Raw genomic sequence first — 21,288 nt, forward strand, 5'->3', positions numbered from 1 at the left:
CAACAAATTATCTTATATCAACATAATTGAAATGCATTTGGTGTTTCCAATGAGTATATTTCTGCTCACGCTCTTTTTATGAAAAGACTTGACACAGAAAAAGGACTCTAGTTGGACCACTAGGAAATAAGGTATTTTGAAAGTGGAGTAAAACATACTTCCAAACCTGCTTTTAGATACTGGTACATTTTAATAAATTCCACTGTTTGAAGATGATTTATGGAATACATGAAACATTCATTTTTACTGCTAGATACAGTAATTATAGGTATCTTGGCCATTAACAAGAATCCACCTGTAACAACATATTGATTAGAAAGTTGAGTAAGACAACGCAGACAGAACTTTTCCAATAAGAATGATGAACAACTGTGGAGTACAATTTCTGTCAAAATGTTTCTCTGAACACCAAATCAGTATAAGTTAAAAAGCCTAAAGTATTAATTCTCACCAGATCAAATATTTTAATTGAACGCCTCTTATTTTGTTAATGTAGCCTTTTCTTTTGTACTTTTTATGAATTTTTTGAGAGAAGCTAATATTGCTGGGTTTGTATTGACCAAAACATTCATTTGCAACAAAATGAAACTATTATATTAAATCTAGAATTTGTTTTTCTTTATGAACATGCAATTCATCTAAAGTTTTCCTCAAGAAGAATATAACTTTCAACACATAGTTAAGATCTTCAATTTGAAAGTATTATGTTTGAAAATTATGAATATTGCTATTTTCTCAGGAGAATATTAATATGACTGCCGTTGTCCCGCATTAAATTTAATGGAAAAATATAGAAAATAATTAACTTTAATATATATATTTGAATTAAATATATGGATAAAATAGGCTTACTTAGCATTAAGGAAAAATAGTTTAGATGGCTAGAGGTGATCAGTTCTATGATCTTCAAGATCCAGTGAATTTTATCTTCAGGCTTGTATCTATCCCTTCCTTCTCCCAAATCCTAAACATGTACTCAAAAAAAGAAGTTCAAGTATGGTAAGTCATGAACAAAAGTGACTGAATAAAAGGTGAAGAAAAGAGTGAGCTCTCCAACACATCCAGCCAAACACCACCAACCTTACTCACTATTTTGAACAGTTTCCAGGCTTTGCTTGTATACTGACTGTCAGAAAGATAGTTAATCGTGCTACCAGATAACAAGTTTAGCAATTAGTAGAATCTTTCTTAATTCTTAACAAGCTTAATTTAAAGGTCTATTTACACTTTGCAAATTGTTTTTTACTTCCTTATGGATGTTCATACACTAAAGTGTCTGATGTTTTACCATCATTTCCTCAAGAATGTACAAAGTCAAGCTGAAGAAAAAAGAGAAAAATCAGTAATTAATTCTTAACGAGGTCTCTACACGAACTAATTCTTAAGGATTTCACTGATGTAGACCCAAAAGATAAATGCTTTTTACCCTAATATATACAGCTGCTCTTCCAAAATCTCCTTGTTCTTCAAAGCACCCAACTTCTCACTACTTATGCTCATTTTCAAAACTAATACTAATGGTATTTAGATTTCCTTCTGCTATGCTCTGCCATGTTCTGATTAGACATTAGGCAGTAGTCATTTAGTAGCAGCATTAGCCATGTTACTTGCAGGTTACTAGAGCCAGTCAGAGTAACAAAATCATCCCTTTGTTTGGCTCTGCTTCTTCCATTCACAAATACAAACAGAACAATGTGCAAGTGTCTATACCCTGATTCTTCACTGAATCATGTGTTATTTGCCATAGAAGCTTCATCTCAACTTACTGAGCAACATATTCAAACTGAACAGCTGTCTTAAGGAGTCTCTTATAGGAGATAAGCATCGAAACCTGTTCCAAGTATCTTTATTTTATATGAAGTATTGAATATAGCATTAGAAGAGGCAACATGGGTTGTGTCATATCCCTTTAGCATTAGGAGGAGCCAACTATTGGTTTTGGAAATCTTCTCGTTAATTAGAATTTCAAAAGACCCTGGGAGAAACTGTTACTTTATCTTCACAGAGGATAAAAAAAATTAGCATCCATACTATTATTACATTTTACGCATCTTTAGTAGAATCAATGAGTTTTAAAAATGGCCAAATTATCTATGAATTTTAATTCTAGAATAAAGTTTTGAACAGGTGTGTTTCTTAGAGTTACCTCTGGATTGAGTAATTCTCCAATGGAAACTCAGAAATAAAGAATACCTGAAAATAACCTTACAGTGTTCAAGAGAATACTAGAATTGGAAATGAAATTAATTTTCTATCCCATTTATTTATTAACTACAGAAATATAACGATATTTGAAAGTGAAACCTTCCTAAAAGAATTTTATCTCTTTTCACTTTCACACAACTTGAGTGATATAAGTTGGTAAAGTGCATCTGAAAGTAAACTACATAATAAATAAACTAAATAAATAAATCCTAAAGGATATCAGGGTCATAAAATAAAAGAGAAACAGTTTATTAAAGCAGCTTCATTTGCATCTAACCATTACAATAACTCATTTAATTTGGTTGAATTTTCTGTGCATTTTTGAAATGCCCTTTATGCTTATCCAGTTCTCTTCTCAACATGAAACTAAGTATGCTAAGTATAGTCACATGACAGCCTCAAATTACTGCTCCAAGGGGAAATCAACATTGCCAGAACAGAAAAGTGGAAAGAGATAAATATTACTCATGCACACAACATGATCTCATGTTTCATTTATCTTATTTTAAGAACCAAGCTACAGAAATTGATGTGGTTTCCAATTTGACCCTTCTCTTCCTCTTCCTAATCCTATTTGAAATAATCATAATTTCAAAGATTCAGAATGACGATGGTGTTCTTCAGTGGTATGTGACCCTAAAGCTGTCACACAGTGGAATCAGCACTGATATAAAGTGCAGGTCCTTCAAAGGCACTACATGCCTTTCCATCACAATTTTTTTTTAATAAAGGCAGCCAATACTTTCAAAAATATATATACAGCATTTTCTCCATATACAAACACCACTCAAAAAAATAATAATCCAGTATTACTCGACAATACTGCCCTCTGTTGCAGCAGGGATTGTGCCAGGGATAGGAGGGGAAGGAAAGAAAAAAAGAGTGCGTATATGCCAAAAAATAAGATTTTAACTATTTTATATTATAATATGTATGCATTATATTATGCATTTTAACCAGCAAACATGTCTCCATGCCTTACACTTTCTTCCTTTGTCTAAACTATGAGTTGGCCATTATATACAGAAGAAAAAAAATTCTAATGTAGCTAGTATTGATTGTAATGCCTGAATTTCCAAAAGGAATTAATATGTAACTCTTCTTTAAGGGAAACCAATTTTTGGAAATTCAGCTTATGGTTATCTAGAAATCAATACACTCAGAAATCCCAATTTTCTCCAATATTTACTGAACACGGCATAGTTATTAAAAATGTAACTAGTATTCAGATCTACAATATGACCTAGAGGACAACGCAGAACTTTATAGAGCCATGAATAACACCACAAATACGATTTGTCAATTCTTACTAAGCAAAGTGCCAAAATCTATCAACTACTGTAGAAGCATCAGATTAAATTCTTTATATCTTAAGAATTTTCTTTTCAGTCTCCACCATCAAGTTCCTCCTTATTGCTTCTTAATAATAGCTCATAAACACAAACATCTTTAAATCTAGAAATAAGATTTTGTTGCTTCTGAAATTTTAAGTAAAGCCTTCCTTTTCCCCTCCATGAAGACTGGAAAAGATCTTTCGTATGTAAAGAAATAAAATAGAAAATATGGAAATGGAAAAGCAACATTTAGCAAATACCCAGTACTCAGCTGATTCTTGTATAAAAACCAGAATAATCTACATGCCACTCACTCCCAGAGAAACATCAGGATAAAAATTTCATAAGAGCTAAAAACATGATAAATGACAGAATATATAGAGAAGAGTGACAGGAAAAAAAAACAGTAAAAGAATAAATGTGACCAGTAATATAATACAGAAATATGCATTACTCCAGAATTGCAGAGAAAGAACTGAATGCTTTCATTTTCCATTTTTGTGTAATAAGCAGAATCTTAATATTGTATCTCTGGAGTTATCAATACAGTTACTTTGAATTTATAGAAAACACTGGGAAACAATGGCAAACAGGAATTTGGAGAAAGTCAAAACCAAGAAATCAGGGCATAAGAATGGTGTGTCAGAGCTCATCTACAGCTACCCTTCCTTCCTGGTTCAACAGCCTTCAAATCAGAACTTGCACATAACTACGTAAACACAAAGCAAACACTGCATCCCTGGAAGGTCCAGAAAAATGATAAAATCCTGGAAAAGCAGTAGTCAACCATGGCTTTTCAGAATCTTTATCTTTGCAACTTGGGAGAGCAAACATACAGGAGCCCAAGTCAACATGGCAGACAGAAGGCTCCAGCAAGTCAACTCCTCTCAATCCTCACACAAGTATTCACGTACAAGATTCTCTCCTACAGCAGAGCTGCCTGTGCTATGTTAGAGCCTCACTGGCCATTTCACTTAGCCTGTTCGCAAAAGCTACAGATTAGCATGAAAAACAGCTGAAGAAAAACCACAGAAATAAAATTTCTATTCAATCATTTTCAAAAATAACATGAAAAGACGTTCTGACAAAAATAAAATATTGCCAAAACAAACTGAATTGTAGATCCATACAGTTATACACCAAAAAAAATGCCCTTCCACATTCAAGCATTTTGATATTACAAGAACAAACTTGCAAATTATTCAAAATTATGTTAGCTAAATCACATCAGCCTATATGAAATTCTCAGTAACTCTGTACAGGAATTGGCAGGTAACTGTGTTGATTAAGTTAATGAAGATGTGATTCCTATTACTACACAGTCATTTTTTCTGAATTCTGAATTAATGCTCACAAAAGAAACCTGAAGAGAGTATCAGAATAACTAGAGATTAGAATTCCCATTTTAAGTCTTGAAATTTAAAAAACATTTTCATAAATGAAATTATTCTACTTTCACTTAAAACAAATACTTCATCATAATATTGCTAATTTTATGAAGGTACAGCAAAGACTTGATTTCCAAACTCCTTTCTGAGGTTTATATTTAAATTGTAAAACTCGTATTTTGATCTCAATATAATAGATCAGTTTTTCAGAAACATGGTTAAGACACTTAAATTCAATGAAGCTCTGATCCCTGACCCTTCAGGGCAAACCAGTCAGATGATGTAGCAGAGAGCTTATGGCAAAAATAGGCAAAGCAGGCAAAAACCTATAGTCAGATCTGTCTTTTGCTACACACTTAAGTACAGCGTCCTTCCAGCATGGCACAAGAACTCATTACTGCTATGATTATAGGTTTAAAATAAAACACGCTTCTGACTTCTGTCTAGCAAATTCATAACAATTTGGTATTTGCTACAATCAGCTCAATTTGCAGTCAGTAGGATGAATGTCCAACTCAGTCTCACTAGATTTTTGACACTTAACATTTCACTATTGGAGAATGCCTATTTATATTTAAATGAGCTTGCACAGCATACTCCAGATTTGGCACACTTGACAGCCTACCTTATAAAAGTAAAAGGTAGAAAGGGTATTTAACTTTTAGCAGCTTAGTGTTACTGCATTAGACTGTTTGCAGAGTTCCTCTAAGGGATTTTGTTACAGCTTGTAAAAGGGGATTACCAGACTGTTCTTTGTAATTTATGTGAAAAACACTCAGTTGCACACCAATATCAATCAGAACAATCAACTTTGACTCTGACACATATAGGGCTAATTTGTGATTGAAACTGACACAGAGAACCACTTTAATCAGCTAATAATCATTCAAAATTACCTCCAGGAAAATCTCTCTAGCTTCAGTATTTAGATTAAGTGTCAAGTCTCAGCCTGAACTTCTTATGAAGGAGGCAGCTTCACTTACAACAAATCTCTGTTGACAGGAGTTAATGTACCTGGCAGCTTCACAGCACACGGCAGGTTTGGGTGCAGAATGCTGATGATGCTGGAGCTTTGTGCCACCAGCAGAAGTCATTAGGTGAAAGAACTTTCAGATGAGTCACTTCTGTAAATTATTAAAAGAAATCACCCTTAGGATGTTTTAGCTCAAGAATGAATTTACTTAGAGGATACTTGATAAAGCTCATTTTCATGTGATTTTGATATGCAATTACAGAACATTATTCACCATATACTGGATTACTTTTACAAACTTCTGTACACAGATAACGCCAAATACACACTGTGAAAGAGAAACTTTTCTGTCAGTTTTGGATAACTCACAGGCAGGCTGAATACCATGTGGAATTGCAAAGCAGAGATTAACTGAACAAACTTTTGACTTCAGCTTCATCTACTGTATAAACCTACATTATCTATAAACAGTAGTTCAAAAAAAACGCATGAAACCAAACTATGAAGGATGCCTAATCTAGTTTCAAGTAAAATCAAAATATTTCCTTGCCAGCTGACTTGCAGAGAAGCCTGTGGAGATACCATCTTGAAGGGGAAGATACCAAAATACTGCAGGGCATTGCACTAAACTCAACTATTCATGCCAGGTATGAGAGTATCCCTTGTAACAACCCATCTGTGGACTCTTACCAACTGCCTGACAATCCTTCCTCCTGCTGCCCGCTAAAATATTCGTTAATAATAGCACTAAAGGATTTTTTGTATACATGGCCTGCCCTTAGAAGGATGTGGTTGTTCTGAAGCCACACTGTGTCCTATGCCAATTAAAAGGATGTTTGGTTGTGAAATAAAACGAACAAAGCCTCTGAGAATGCAAATGCACCACCTTTCTTGTATTTAATGCATTTTTGTTCCTACTTTAGCTAAGTGAACATCCAAAGAGTTTACTTTGTTCCAAAAAATTATTTGGATCTGTAGATGTCTGTCTCCCTGAACCTGCAGTGCTCTCTCAAGAAAATTAAGCATAGACTCCATCTGTATTTCCACAATTATGCAGTAACACTGGCAGAAGAGATTTTTGGTACACATTTCCTGAGGAAAAGTTTCATACCATTCTGCTAACTTAGATAATCTAGTACATCTGCTGCTTTAGATTCAATTAAATTAGCTAACATTTCTATGTGTTCTGTTAATTAATCTCACCTAGAAAAAAATGCCGCTATGCCAGATGAGAAACCACTGCTGCAGCAGCCCCACAGCAGAGATGCAGAATACCTATGACAGATATTTTATAATTATACATGAGGTGAGCTATGTCAAAAGAAAACATACTCTGTGGGGAAAAGTAAAAAATGGCTTCATTCTGCTTGGTTTGCACCGAAGGTCCGTTGGCTGGTCCTCTCTATGCCAGGGCTCCTGAACAGTTTCAGTCCCTGACATTTTCTTCGTTAGGGTTAAAATAATCTTTGAGGAAGGAGGATTTCTAACTGAAGAGTGTTAATGTCTCCCCATACTTATTTCACTGAACTTACATTTAACTACTGTATGGAAAATTATGACACAATATTTGCAAATTCAGAGCTGTCAGAGACAGGCAGTCATCCAACCAGATAAAAGCACCTTCAATGTTTAGTTAGACAAGCACTTACATAGAGTAACAGAAAATAATACACCTCATGTAAGAAAGGGGACAAGTTATGACAGTTGTGGGAATCATTACTCTGAATTTCCTGACTACTGTGTGTGTAAATTTCAGCAATAACTTTGCATTAATGTAGTTCTTTACATTTAATGCACCCATGTTTATTAAAAAAAAAAACAACAACAGAACAATGCCACCACAGTGACAAACCATTCTCTGAGATGCACTCTGGATATGTAAATGTCAAGCAGCAGGAGAGATTTAAGTTATACAATATCACAGATGTGCACTACACAGAAAAACATTTTTTGCCTTGCACCAATCACAAGTCTTTTGGGAAGGAATTTGTTGGTTCTTTTTATAGCAAAGATGATTTCTCTGTGTATTGCTCAAGACATTCAGTGGAAATCCATAAATAACTAAAAAGCAAAAGCAGAAACCACTGACAAATATTCATCTTCAAAATAAAAGGAAATATTATTCTAAAAAAACAAACCAAAACAAAAAAACTACAGTGATGATTTAGATGAACAGCTTCAATAAATCACACAGGATGGTAATGTTTTTCAGGCAAAGTCCTCAATGCCTTTAAGTCTTTTTAGTATCACTAGAACATGCAAAAGACACAATCACCCAGACACAATCTGTTGTGCTGCCTGCCTGACAAATAGTCCTTGTAGTGGAACTCTGTAAGGAGATCAGTATCAATAGCCCCAGGCACTGTATTGCTCATACCTGCATATTTGTTACACAGCCAGAATGGATTTCTAAACATTTCCCTTAAGAAAGCATCCATAAGATCTCAAGGATTTCCTTCCTACTGCTTGTATGACTTTGCGGGGTAAAAATGAAGGGCAAGGCAGTAACATAACTGGGCAGAGAATGTCAGAGCAAAAAAAAAAAAAAAAAGACACACCATTAAACTCTTGCACTAAGCATCACTTAAAAGCAGGGATTATAGAAATGGAATAGGTGGAAACACCTGCATTCTCATGAAAAGCTATACTCTTTGAAATGTGTTTCTACTTATCATCAAATGTATAGCTTTGACTCCAAAAATGCATATACAAAATAATAAAACAATTTTTTTTAAACATTAAAGCCATAAAGCACAGTACTTAGTAGGGGAGCTTCCAGTATTTAAAGGAAGCTTATAAACAGAGGGGAGATTGATTTTTTAGGTCTGAGAGGACAAAGGGGAATAGTTTTAAAATAAAAGAGGGGAGATTTAGATTAGATGTCAGGAAGAAATCTTTCACTCAGAGGGCAGTGAGGTCCTGGTGCAGGTTGCTCAGAGAAGCTGTGGATACCCCATCCCTGGAGGGGGCTCAAGGCCGGGTTGGATGAGGCCCCGTACAGCTTGATCTGGTGGGTGGCAGCTCTGCCCATGGTAGGGGGTTGGAACAGGGTGAACTTTTAGGTCTCATCCAATCCAAGCCATTCAGTAATTCTATGAACCCAGAATATATTTCTTCATGTATTAACATGAGTAGCTGGAATGTTATCACTACTCTGAAGGCAGAATTAGGCAAATGAGCTTCCTATCATAGCATACTGTTTTAAACTGTACCACTTTGAATTGTTATTGGCTGTGATGAACATATTTTTAGACATCTTAAATATGAATATACATAAACATTTCACAAACACAGTAGTATTTTAAAATAAAATTTATGGGGGAAAAAGGAAAAAAACACTTTATTCTATCTGTTATCCTGGTGATATTGTGCAGAAGTACACAAAAGACAATATGGGTCCACTTAGCAGGTCTAGAACAAAAGGGTTGATTGGAAGCATGGAAGAGCTGAAACAGAGCAAGTGTCTAAAATATATACCTCAAATGTGCTCTCAGAATCCATCAGTTTGAGTATTCCTGAAGTCAATGTGGTGAGTTTCTTTCCTTGCTTTGTTTTCATAATAGTTTTTTTTTTTCCCCACAGTACTTTGTGGATTTCTTTTCCTTGAAAGTCTTCAATCACTCCTTAAGCCTGTGCCAACTTTTAGTATCTCCAGATTCCTGCTGCAAGTTCATACACTAAACTGTAGTTTTTTTGTTTGATTTAAGCAAACTACATAGATCACTCCAAAAGTAATGCTTCCTATTTATTCAAACAGAAGCTACACGAGATGCAAAGAGCACAATAACACTATTTGATAGAGCAAATTCTCAGCTACAGAACACTGTTTTTCAACAGTCACCACCATTAGCTATGCATTCTCATCAGCAATGAGCAAGAGCCTGCACGCTGCGCTCGTCAAAATCCGCAACTGCAGAGGTGATCGCATTGTGCTCACATCCACTCCTTAAACATCCAGCATTGATGAATGTCAAATCATTGTACATTCTTGATCATATGTGCTGCCCTTTTTCAAACCCGCTCCATGTCTGCTACATAATTTGAGATATGGAGGCCAGAACTGAAACGTATCCTGAGCATGCATGCCATGGAATCACCCATGTCCCAGTGATGTTACAGAATCACAGAATTGTTGGGGTTGGAAGGGACCTCTGGAGACCCTCTAATCTAACACTCTGCTAAAGCGGGGTTTCCCAGAGTGGGTTGCACAGGAAAGCATCCAGGTATGTCTTGACTATCTCCAGAGGATACCCAGCAACACTCCTGGGGAGTTTGTTCCAGTGCTCTGCCAAACTCAGAGTAAAGACATTCTTCCTCATATTTTTATGGAGCTTCCTGTGTTCCAGTTTTTGTCCATTTCCCCTTGTCCTGTCTCTCGCAGTAATTTCTGACTCTGCATTGGCTTGAGGTTTTCAGTTCAAATCTATGGAAGGTGTAGAGAATATCACAAGAATGAGCCTTAAAAGTTTTTGAGGAAAATACTAAAATTTGACAGCTTATTGTTTGTTACTGTCTCACATAGTAACAGATCAAAAATTCTTTTTATTTAAACGAATCTTCGTGATTAATTTCACAATATTTGTGAACAAGACATTCAGAATTTCTTTTTATTTGCTCAGTTTCATGGAATAATATAGTACAGATCATGAATGCATAGTTTATAGATGTTTTGTAAAAGGACAATAAAAGAATATCCCTAGAAAATTTCTTGAAATGTCCAATTGCTAAATGATTGTTTTTTTTAATTAATGGTTGAGTTGTATATATGCAGGAAATACGTGCAGTTTTTATACACAGAAGCAATATATTGCAATTAGGTCTCTCCAATTCACATCCCAGTAACTCTGCCTGAACACGTAATATTTTGGCAGTATAAATGTACGAAGACATTCACGGAGACATTCATACACATGGGATGCTGTGTAACAATCAGGAGAGAAGTTCTCTGTGGTACTTGCGTGAGTGATATTTGAAAAAATATACTACCAAAATACTAAAAAAATTTCACTGTAGCTTACTGTCCTTATATTAATTCCTTCAGAATGATGAGTAGACAAGTGAGGGACACCAAGATGGTATGACATCATGCAGGAACTTGGAAGTTCTAAATACAACTCCTATGAACAGCATAGCTTCAGCTCTCTATGTTACAGAAAGTCAAACTTGCTTCTCAAATCTAATTTTATTTCTAGTCTACAGATTGCTGTTTTCATTATCGCTGTCATTCTTCTCCACATTTTCTGCATCTTTCCACTCTATCTTTTATTCATGGTATTAAAATATTTTCAATGAATACAAAGACAAAAATATTGTCTCACCTCCTATCTGATTTAATATCTAGTGTTTTCCCCGAATATAGTATGAAAAAAAGAAAATGAAAAATTATTGAATAGGATCAATCCTATTGAAAGCAGGTCATATTGTAATAGCTAGGAGAAGAGAGGAAATAAAAGTGTTTTGCTTCTTGCTCAAACAAAATGTTTCTCAAACAAAAAGACTTGCATAGTAACCATTAGATTCATTTCAAAAATATTTCCGCACTACTAGGGGAAATATTCTGCAATTAAAATTTCACCATCTTTCCTATGCATGAACTTAAGTTTTTATATGTATACATGAAAAAAAAAAAAAAAGGACCCACTGTCAAATAGCCCACATCATCTGGTTATTACCTGAAGAATGAATACTTTTTAATTTGATCATGGCTTGTCATTTTCACTACAGCTGCTCATGAAATTTTAGATTTACAGAAGAGATGGAATTGGAAAAATTCAGGGTTTCAATCAGGCATGAAATTTACACTTTCTTAACTTTTACAATTAATAACAGTCAATCTGAGCTTTAAATTGTTTGTCCAAGAGCACCAAATAAAAACAGAAAGTTAAATGATATAAAGGTACTATTCATGATCAAACACCTTCCAGAGAGCTGATCATGCAAACTCTTTCTTGCAATTTAAGAACAACTCTATCAGTTTTACCAAATGAATTTATAAATCTTTTAGAACAGCAGTATTCAAGAGAAAACTCTCAAAGAATTTTCAGCACAAAAATGAACATAATGAAAGTATAAAGGAAAACACTGATAGAGTACACGTGTGCCTAGAACATCAACTAGCAGAGAAATAACTGCAAGTCTGGAAATTAAACCTAAAATTAAAGACAAAAGAGAAAAAAAAACCAATAAGAAAAAAGGAGAGGATGATTTACAAATACCAGGAGGAGGCAAGAAAGTCAAGGGTCATTTAATAATGTCTGTCAAAATGAAATCTGGAGCTAACAGCAGTTATTCAATGAAATTACCAGGAAATCTCTTGGCATCCCAAAGGAATTTTAATGACACATATTTTAAAATGACTGGTATTGCAGTCCACAACAGTCCTGGTTCAAGTCATGTTAAAGAACATTTGAAGACTTCCTATTTCAGGGTCTCCATTGCAAGGTGAAGACAGATATAACAGGGTATGCACTACACGAATGGCCATGAATGTCAGCAACTCCTTGAAGCAAGTCTCCAGCAGGCGCGCAGCTCTCCCAGCTTTATCACTGTGTGACACCAGAGCCCTGACTGGAGAGGACGCTGCATTGCCCAGGAAGAGGGAAAAGCTGTTCAGTCTCCTGGATGGACATAACCAGGCATCTCTCTCACTGTGTTTCCATGCCTTCATCTGAGATAGAAAACCACCCACTCTAACACATGCTGAGGGAGCTCAGCTAAAACAGGTTTCATTGGTAAGATCAACTTGCGGGCTCCATCTGGGCACCTCTGCATCCCTTAGCTGCAAAGCAAACAAACACCATCCCAATAGGGAGAAATCCCTGTGTCAGGCCCATGGTTTTTTTTCCACCAGTTAGAAATAAGCAATCAACAAAAATTCAGCTGTGTAACCATGATATTTTCACAAAGGCATAGGCAAGAAAAGAGAGCAGACAAATATCTGGAAGTGTCAGAAGTTTTTTAATGCAATTTTTTAAAATGGAAATATATTGCAAACATTCGCTGCATTTATGAGTGATACAAATCCATACAAATATCTCTAATTATTCTGACATCACCGGAAACCAAGCTCTGGACCTAAGTTTGGAGAAGTCATCCCTTTCCTCTAGTAGAAGGTTGAGAGATTGGACGCGCACATTAAAATGCAGACTTGACCTCATAGAGGTCAACCTCTTAGAACACCCATAGATTAAACTTCATATAAATTGGGCAGAGGCAGCAATACTCTCCAACCAGAGAAGGCAACTGGCCACTAACCCTGCCAAATATAGCTGTGGTATAACCTGTGACAAGTGTCACTTTTCTACATCTGTTGCTGATTTCTGTAGGCTTCCATTCAGTCACTTGCAGCCTAAATGCAGAAGGCTAACCAAAGCCACTCAAAGGAAAATCTTGGGAAAAGGCCAATACACAGAAGTTTGTTTTTTTTTTTTTTTGATGGGCCCTTGGCTTATAGCAGAGTGCCACGCACAATTATGTTAGTCACTCCAGTCTATTTTTCAGAGTTCTGTTTCTCAAGTTACATCTCACTCAACATCTCAGTATTTTAGCTCTTTGTTCCATTTCCCTAGAGAAGTTTAACACCTTTGGTGCAAGTCAACCTTAATGCTATAGCAATATTATTTACTACATAATGAAATCTAATGCAATTTGTTTGTTTTAATTATGATGTCATTATAGCATGCAGGAAGGTAATTGATTAGAAGAAACATGCTTCTCCCCAGATAACGTAGTTTAGAAGTACCCTTTTAGATGGTAATCCAGTAACATGCCAATTGAGGAGGGAAAAAAATAAAAAAATAAAAGTATTAGTCTATGAATTAAAGTCTGTCTCAGGGGTATTAAGCGGTTACAATTTAAGAAGCAATCAAAATATATAAAGCAATAAGTTCCATGTATTCCATACAAGGAAACCTTTATCAGTGTATAATTTAGCCATGAAAGGAACACCCATTTTCATATCTTCCTAGTTTTTCCTTACAATCAGACTGATGGCCAAAATATTCTATTCTGTAATTGCCTGGCATCAGTAAGTTCATATTACCACATCATTAATAGCACACAGCCCCACAACAGAGGAAAGCAGAATGAGATGTTTTTCATCTTTGTTCAGTGGGAAGATTAAGTTGTTTCTAATACAGAAAATAATTCCCTTGCCCCTAAGTCCTTGACTGACTGGTGAGCAATAATGACACAGCCTTCAGGCTCTGTCAGTTTTCACCTACATGGCTACCTTCTTTCCCATGACGCAGAGAACAGCTCCAGGTCTCCCCCTCTGTGCTGAGGGTCACAGCCTAGGGACTACCAACCTCCCTTATTCCTCAGCTAGGGCTCTCTTGAAAAGGCAAGTCAATTCAGACTAGCCAATTAGAAGAAGTCTTAAATTGCCATGATGATACAGTTGCCTGAACTGTGCTGTGCTTCTGCTTTCCTCTGTGTTACAATAGAATGTCAGCTCTTTTCAGAAACTCCCTAGAGAAATTTGAGGTCTGCCTGCTTGCTAATGGGTCATCTTAAGCATGCATGCAGCTGAATAGAATGGTATCTATTTTAATAGCAAATGTTAATAATCTAATTACTTTGATTCACAGTTCAGGGCTGCATTCAATTTGTGGTTGAATCTACCATGTCCCTCAGATACACAATGAGCCACTGCAAATTAATATTTAAAAACAAAATATTCAACTTGGCAACCTTTAGAACCTCATTTTCACTCACTTATCACTATAAACAGAATGTTTTTATTCTGCTCTTCACTTCAGTAGTAATTAGAAAATGCACATTAACAGCTGTCCCCCTCCCCAGTATAAAATTTCCTCTGAATGAAACATAAAAGTTTTAAACACAAAAAGCACAAAAGCATTATCTTGCACATATTTTAAGCACTGCCGATAAAAATTATGGTTATCAAATGAAGTGTTTGTAATGGCTGTCATCCTTGTCCCCATCTGCTTTTCCCTTAAGAAAATGAGAGCATTCTCATCACCTCTCCTAAAGGAGAACAAAGCAGCTACCACTACATAGTGAGGCACCCAAGAACAAAAAAAGGACTCTTAGAAAAAGCCATATACACTAGAACTAAGCAGAGTAGAAAACATTCGTACGTGTTATCCATAGAAAACATTCATATAAACATTGAAATGACTTTGCTTCAAATCCAAGAACTATCTGCTTGGTCACAACAGGAAGCCTGATTGCAGGTGAGGACAGAAGTGGTGGGACCTATGACATTCACTCTGAATAGTGACAGAGCAGCCTACTATAAAAAATTCTGTCTTTTGTCTCAGAAAAGCCACTATCAATGTGATTTCTCTTTAAATAGATAGGACTTGGTTTGGAGAGAAATTATCACAGGCAGCTGCCTCAGGCACAAATTCCTTCAGCTTTAGACTGGGCTGTGTAATGAACTCCCAGACTTAGCTCTGTCAAGATACAAATCAATAGAACCCTAACTATGTACCTATTAGTCTAAGAGGACCTATCCAAGCACATAGCTTCTTGATTCTTCTATTCTGGCCTATAATCACTAAAATGTGTGGCATCGAAAAGAAATGGACATTTTCAGCAGATTTCTCTACATATTTTTCTCTACTGATGAACCATCTTGGGGTTTCCACTTTCTTTCAAAAAAGAAAGAAAGAAAAGAGAAAACAACATAACTAGTTCCCCCATTTATCTACGGACAATGAGTGCTCTCAGCTCTCTGGGGAGATGCAGAAAGCCAGCGGGAATGAGAGACCCTACTCCACTAGCAGCTGTGTGGAAGAGCTGAGAAAGGACAACTGCTCAGCCACAAGATGGCTGAGATGGGAGCATAGCCCAGTACCTGGGCATCAGCACTTTGCACCAGAGAGGCAAATCCTCCTGCTGAAACAGTACATATATACATCAGCAGCACACCAACAAAATGTGAAGGTCTTCTGAAGCTGCTGTATATCTTGTCCTTCGCCAGCACGTGCTGCGAAGGAGCAGTCTCTGGGTTGATTCAAGTCACAGGAGGATAAGGTAGAAATGCACACAAAGGCACTCCAGCATGTGCTGAGGAGGAGCTGCAGTGACCCCAGCAGTTCCAGCAGCTCTCAATGCTAATCAAGGCATTATGTATTCCCACTTTGCCTCCTTGTTCACCTCCTTCATTACCAATGAACAAGACTGGGACAGACTGGAGAGGTTGACAGAGAGGAACCTGATGAGTCTTAGCAGCAAGGTATTCTTAGATCAGGCAAGTGAGGCCATAAGCTGATTTAACAGCCTCAGATGTAACTTATTGCCTGCTCTCAGAGGGCTAAGATCTACCCCTCCAGCTAACCCAGAGGACTGTTCTTCCCTTCTTCCTTTATCCATCTGTTTGAACAAAGCCTTTTATGTTTGTTTTAATGTCACTTTTTCTTTAGCCTGAAAGCTAAATGCAATTGAAAAATTAAGTAGGTCACTCTGAAAGTAATGCCTTTTATCTATTTCCATGGAAACTACAACAGATATGAAGAGCACAATAACACTATTTGATAGAGCAAATTCTCAGCTACAAAACACTATTTTTCAACATAGTCACCACTATTAGCTATGCACTGTGGCCAGCAATGAACAAAAGCCTGCATGCTGAGGTCATCATGCCCACTGTTTCACAGTATTTCACCACTCACTTCCTCACAACCACTGAGCAACCACTGATGAATACCAGGGGGTGCCATTTCTTCTGCATGGAGGAATTCAATTCCTTAACTTTGCTTCATATGTTCTTTCATGTCAGACACCATTGCGTCAGACTGCCCCTCTGCTGCCATCTCTCACGCTGCAACAAAAGGTAACGGAATATTCGTGAGAAGATTCAACCTCTACTGCCATACCACCAACATCTAACTCTGATGTTGTGGGCTTAAATAGTAAAATAAATAGTAAATTGCAGATGACACCAAGCTGAGCGGTGCAGTCGATACATTGGAAGGAAGGGAAGCCATCCAGAGGGACCTGGACAGGCTGGACAAGTGGGCCCATGAGAACCTAATGAGGTTTAACAAGGCCAAGTGCAGGGTGCTGCACTTGGGTCGGGGCAATCCCAGGTATTTATACAACCTGGAGGAAGAGGTACTTGAAAGCAGCCCTGCGGAAAGGGACTTGGGGGTCCTGGTGGACGAGAGGCTGGACATGAGCCAGCAGTGCGTGCTGGCAGCCCGGTGGGCCAACTATGTTCTGGGCTGCATTAAAAGAGGAGTGGTCAGCAGGGAGAGGGAGGTGGTGGTCCCCCTCTACTCAGCTCTCATGAGGCCCCATCTGGAGTACTGTGTCCAGGCCTGGGGCCCCCAGCACAAGAAGGACGTGGAGCTCTTGGAACGAGTGCAGAGGAGGGCGACCAAGATGATCAGAGGGCTGGAGCACCTCTCCTATGAGGAAAGGTTGAGGGAACTGGGCTTGTTTAGTTTGGAGAAGAGAAGGCTCCGGGGAGACCTCATTGTGGTCTTCCAATACTTGAAGGGAGCGTATAAACAGGAGGGGGATCGATTGTTTGTGAGGGTGGATAGTGATAGGACAAGGGGGAATGGTTTTAAGCTGAGACAGGGGAGATTTAGGTTAGATATTAGGAGGAAGTTTTTCACACAGAGGGTGGTGACGCACTGGAACAGGTTGCCCAGGGAGGTTGTGGATGCTCCGTCCCTGGAGGCATTCAAGGCCAGACTGGATGTGGCTCTGGGCAGCCTGGTCTAGTGGTTGGCGACCCTGCACTTGGCAGGGGGGTTGAGACTCGATGATCTTTGAGGTCCTTTTCAACCCAAGCCATTCTATGATTCTATGAAAATAAGATACATAAATTTTGGAGCTGCCCTCATAGTATTACGCAAAATCTATCACATACCAGATTGAGGAGCTTCTTGCCAGACGGTAGAGAAAGTCAATGTCAGAGAAGGCTGCCTGATAAAAAGCAGCCTTGCAGTATTTTGTTTAATACTTACTGGGGAATCAAATGTTTGGCAATGTGGGACTGTGATGTTGGGACAACAGGAGATATCACAGTACAGGTGTAGCTTGCAAAAATCAAACTACCGAGTTGTAAGAATAAAGTAAAAATGACAATGTGATAAAATAAGAATGGCACTTTCCATTGAAAAATCCCTTGAAAAAATGAAATTTTATGAAAAGAATATAAGGTGGTTGGCCGCCCCCAGTTCTTAAGATATGTAGCAAGTCCGACTCTAGACAAACTGATCAGGCTCTCCAGTTTCTACATTGCTCTTTGTTAGTCAGTACAGTCATTTTCAGGATTTGCTGGAGCTACACTGTGTTCCACTACCCAGCCGGCTGCCATTTTGCCAACAGAGCAGCTGAGTCAGCAGTTCAACAATGACCATGCGAGGACAGACCAGGGCCAGGCCCTCCCAGCAGTGTCCTGCTCCTCCAGAAGAACACTGGGTTCTGAGAACACAGTTTAGCACTAACAACATAGCTCAAATCACTGCCTACAGACTTCCAGAGTATCTATAAAGCATGTCTAAACAGCAGTTCCATACTTGAGAACTGAGGAAAGTGTTTTCATATTCATACATTCTTTTTCACGTAAGAAGGTAATATCTTTGCTGGAATACTGTTAAATACTGCATGAAGGAGTCCTTAAAGTTTAAAATCTGTAAGTTATTTGTATTTCATTTTTATTTAAAGGCTTCTGATACTACTAACAGTTGAAACAATGCAAACAGACCATTCTCTTGCAGTCATTTCCTTTCCTGTTTTCCCATATACCTTCTAAGTGAGGCATTCTATAAAAGACAAGTCATAGGTAAATTTATTTTGTAGATTGGGATCATGCTAAATAATTACTAACAACAATGTATTATTTAGCTCCAGGATATCTTGCTGCATTAGAATTAAATGGTAACTATTTTTCCTTCAGTGGTGACAAGATCCACTGGGCTGACGTCAGCATCATTTTGAATGCCATTATTGCAGTCTCTGAAGGAAGCTTATAGACCTTGTCCTTTGGAAGAATTTATTTCCAATCTGGTGAAAGTCTCACATTCCTTTGGGCACGACCCCACAGGGAATATCTTGCTTATTCTAGAAAACTAGTAGCATATTACTATCATTAAAAGCTAATCCCTTACTAAGGGGTCACGACATTTCCATTTCTATAAGAACAATTATCATCACATATCATTTGTGCACCAGTAGATAACCACACATATTAACTGTGAAGAGAACACCAGTAAGCAGAATATTCTTTTGAGTACTTGCCAAAGAGCCATGTGACATTTGCCCTGATCTGGTGTTCCTGGCGTTCAGGGTTGTGGGTTTTTTTTGTTTGTTTTCATTTTTTAAATTCTCATTTTTGCAGAAATACCCATGAAAGAGTAACAAGAGAACACAGAAGTCTGAATCCCAGCTGTTATTCTCTTTGGATAGATACCAGAAATGCTAGCACTTTGCACAATTTTACTAACAGGTAGAAGAGACGGAAGAAATATGAGGAAATATTGTTTGCTTTTCCATGGTTAGTGACACTGAAGTTAAGATGTACAGAACTTGCCACACTACAGGCGCTACTGAATCATACTGGGAATATCCATGCTGTGTCTTTCCTTCCAAGCAGAGTGCCTGCAGCCTCAGCCATTTTGGCGGTGTATTTCTACAATATCTTACTCCATCTGTGAGTATTAGCACCACAATCTGGCCCTATGTTAGTAGTTTCCAGGGCTAATTGAGCACATATAAAGACACAAACTTCCCTGTCTTACTGATGCCATCCTGTTTTTTCTCTCTTTTAATGACAGTATTTAAGATGGAAATATTTTAAAAAGTGCATTCAAAACACATTGCAAACTAAATATTCATGGAATCAAATAAATACTCCCAGAGTATTTATTTAAATTCATAGCAAAGGACAGTTGGCATTCAGTGCCTGGTAAGGTACTGTTTCTGCAAACAAAACACGGCTTGGACAGTCTTTGATGCAGCCTTGGATTAGCCACAATCTCTCTCCCCACTTTCCCCAACACGTGCCCTTACACCTACTGATCCCTGAAGTCCTTTGTTTTAAGTCTTCCACAAAACTAAAGTAGACAAATGTTGCTCTAAAGTAACCCTTTATGGACATTAAGACAAAAAGCAATTGAAGTTCATGAATCCAAAGTAAATGGGTTTATCAGTTATTGAGCAGAAGAAAATCAGGTTCCTTACAGAAATTAATGAAGTTCCTTCATCACAGAATCACTCAACTCTCATTTAGACAGTGAAACACAAATACTCCCTGATACTGTGAACCTCAGATCAAAGTACAAGTTGGGATCACCCTTCTACCTAGGATCATGTAATATAAAAAGATGGCATAAAACCTGAGCTCACCAAGTACTGCGATGCATCCTTATATTCTGCAAGTCCATTCACTGGAAAAGGCTTGTGAACAGCACAATATATATTTTAAACTACTTTAGGCAAAGGCAGCTACAATTCCTACAACTTGAGAATTAAAGCTTCTGCATTTTGAAGTTGGTTTTTTTTCCCCCAGTATCTGCAGGCCAAGCTCATACTAGCAGCTAGAAGAAAGCACACAAAAAGCAATAGTCACAATATTTAGTACTCTGCTACCAGGGTTTTCATGTGTTTGATAAGTACACAGTCAGTACATGTTGTGTTTTAGTCAAATGCACATTTTTTACTATAGTTAATATTAAAACTATCTGAAGCAGATGGGAATACATCCCTTCCCCTAATCATTATATGGAGTTAAACAAAAGGGAACACACACCATCCTGATCATGACTTCAGCCTCCAACTACAAACATCCTATTCATATTTTGACCAGTATTCAGCCAGTCACCACAGAAACATTGCCAAGTAGAAGATAAGTAAAGAGATGGAGCCAGGTAATTGCTGAAGACACAGGATTACTTCAGTGAAAATTAAATATTGATCAAATAATAATTAAAATACTGCGTTATATTTTTAAAGTTGAAGCAAAACCGATTACTATAATTAAGTCCATTCTGTCCTCTGTTTTACCAAGTTCACTGGCAAAGGCAAATTTGGCTCCTTTATCCTCAGTAGATTGCTCATCTGACTTCAGTTTCATTAACATATACAACATTAAAAACGGCAGCATATAGACAGCAGAGCTTACTCTCTAGTTTATTCCCCACTCTAGATTTAAACAGAGCAATCAGGGCCTAGCATAGATATCCTTACAGATTTGTGACACACAGCAAGCATTACTAATGAATAAAGCTACATATAAGCACCAGACTATCTCTAACTATTAGCTCAAGGGCTCAAATACATCTCCTCTTACCATCCATTTCAATCGAGTCCAGGCTTCATTCAGTAATGAACAAACATAAATGAAATTTAGGTATAATCCAAGTAGAGGCAAAGCACTGTTCAGCTACCACTAGAAAAAAAAAAAAAA

This window comes from Numida meleagris, chromosome 2 (assembly GCF_002078875.1).
Source record: "Numida meleagris isolate 19003 breed g44 Domestic line chromosome 2, NumMel1.0, whole genome shotgun sequence".
In the NCBI taxonomy this organism is placed as follows: Eukaryota; Metazoa; Chordata; class Aves; order Galliformes; family Numididae; genus Numida; species Numida meleagris.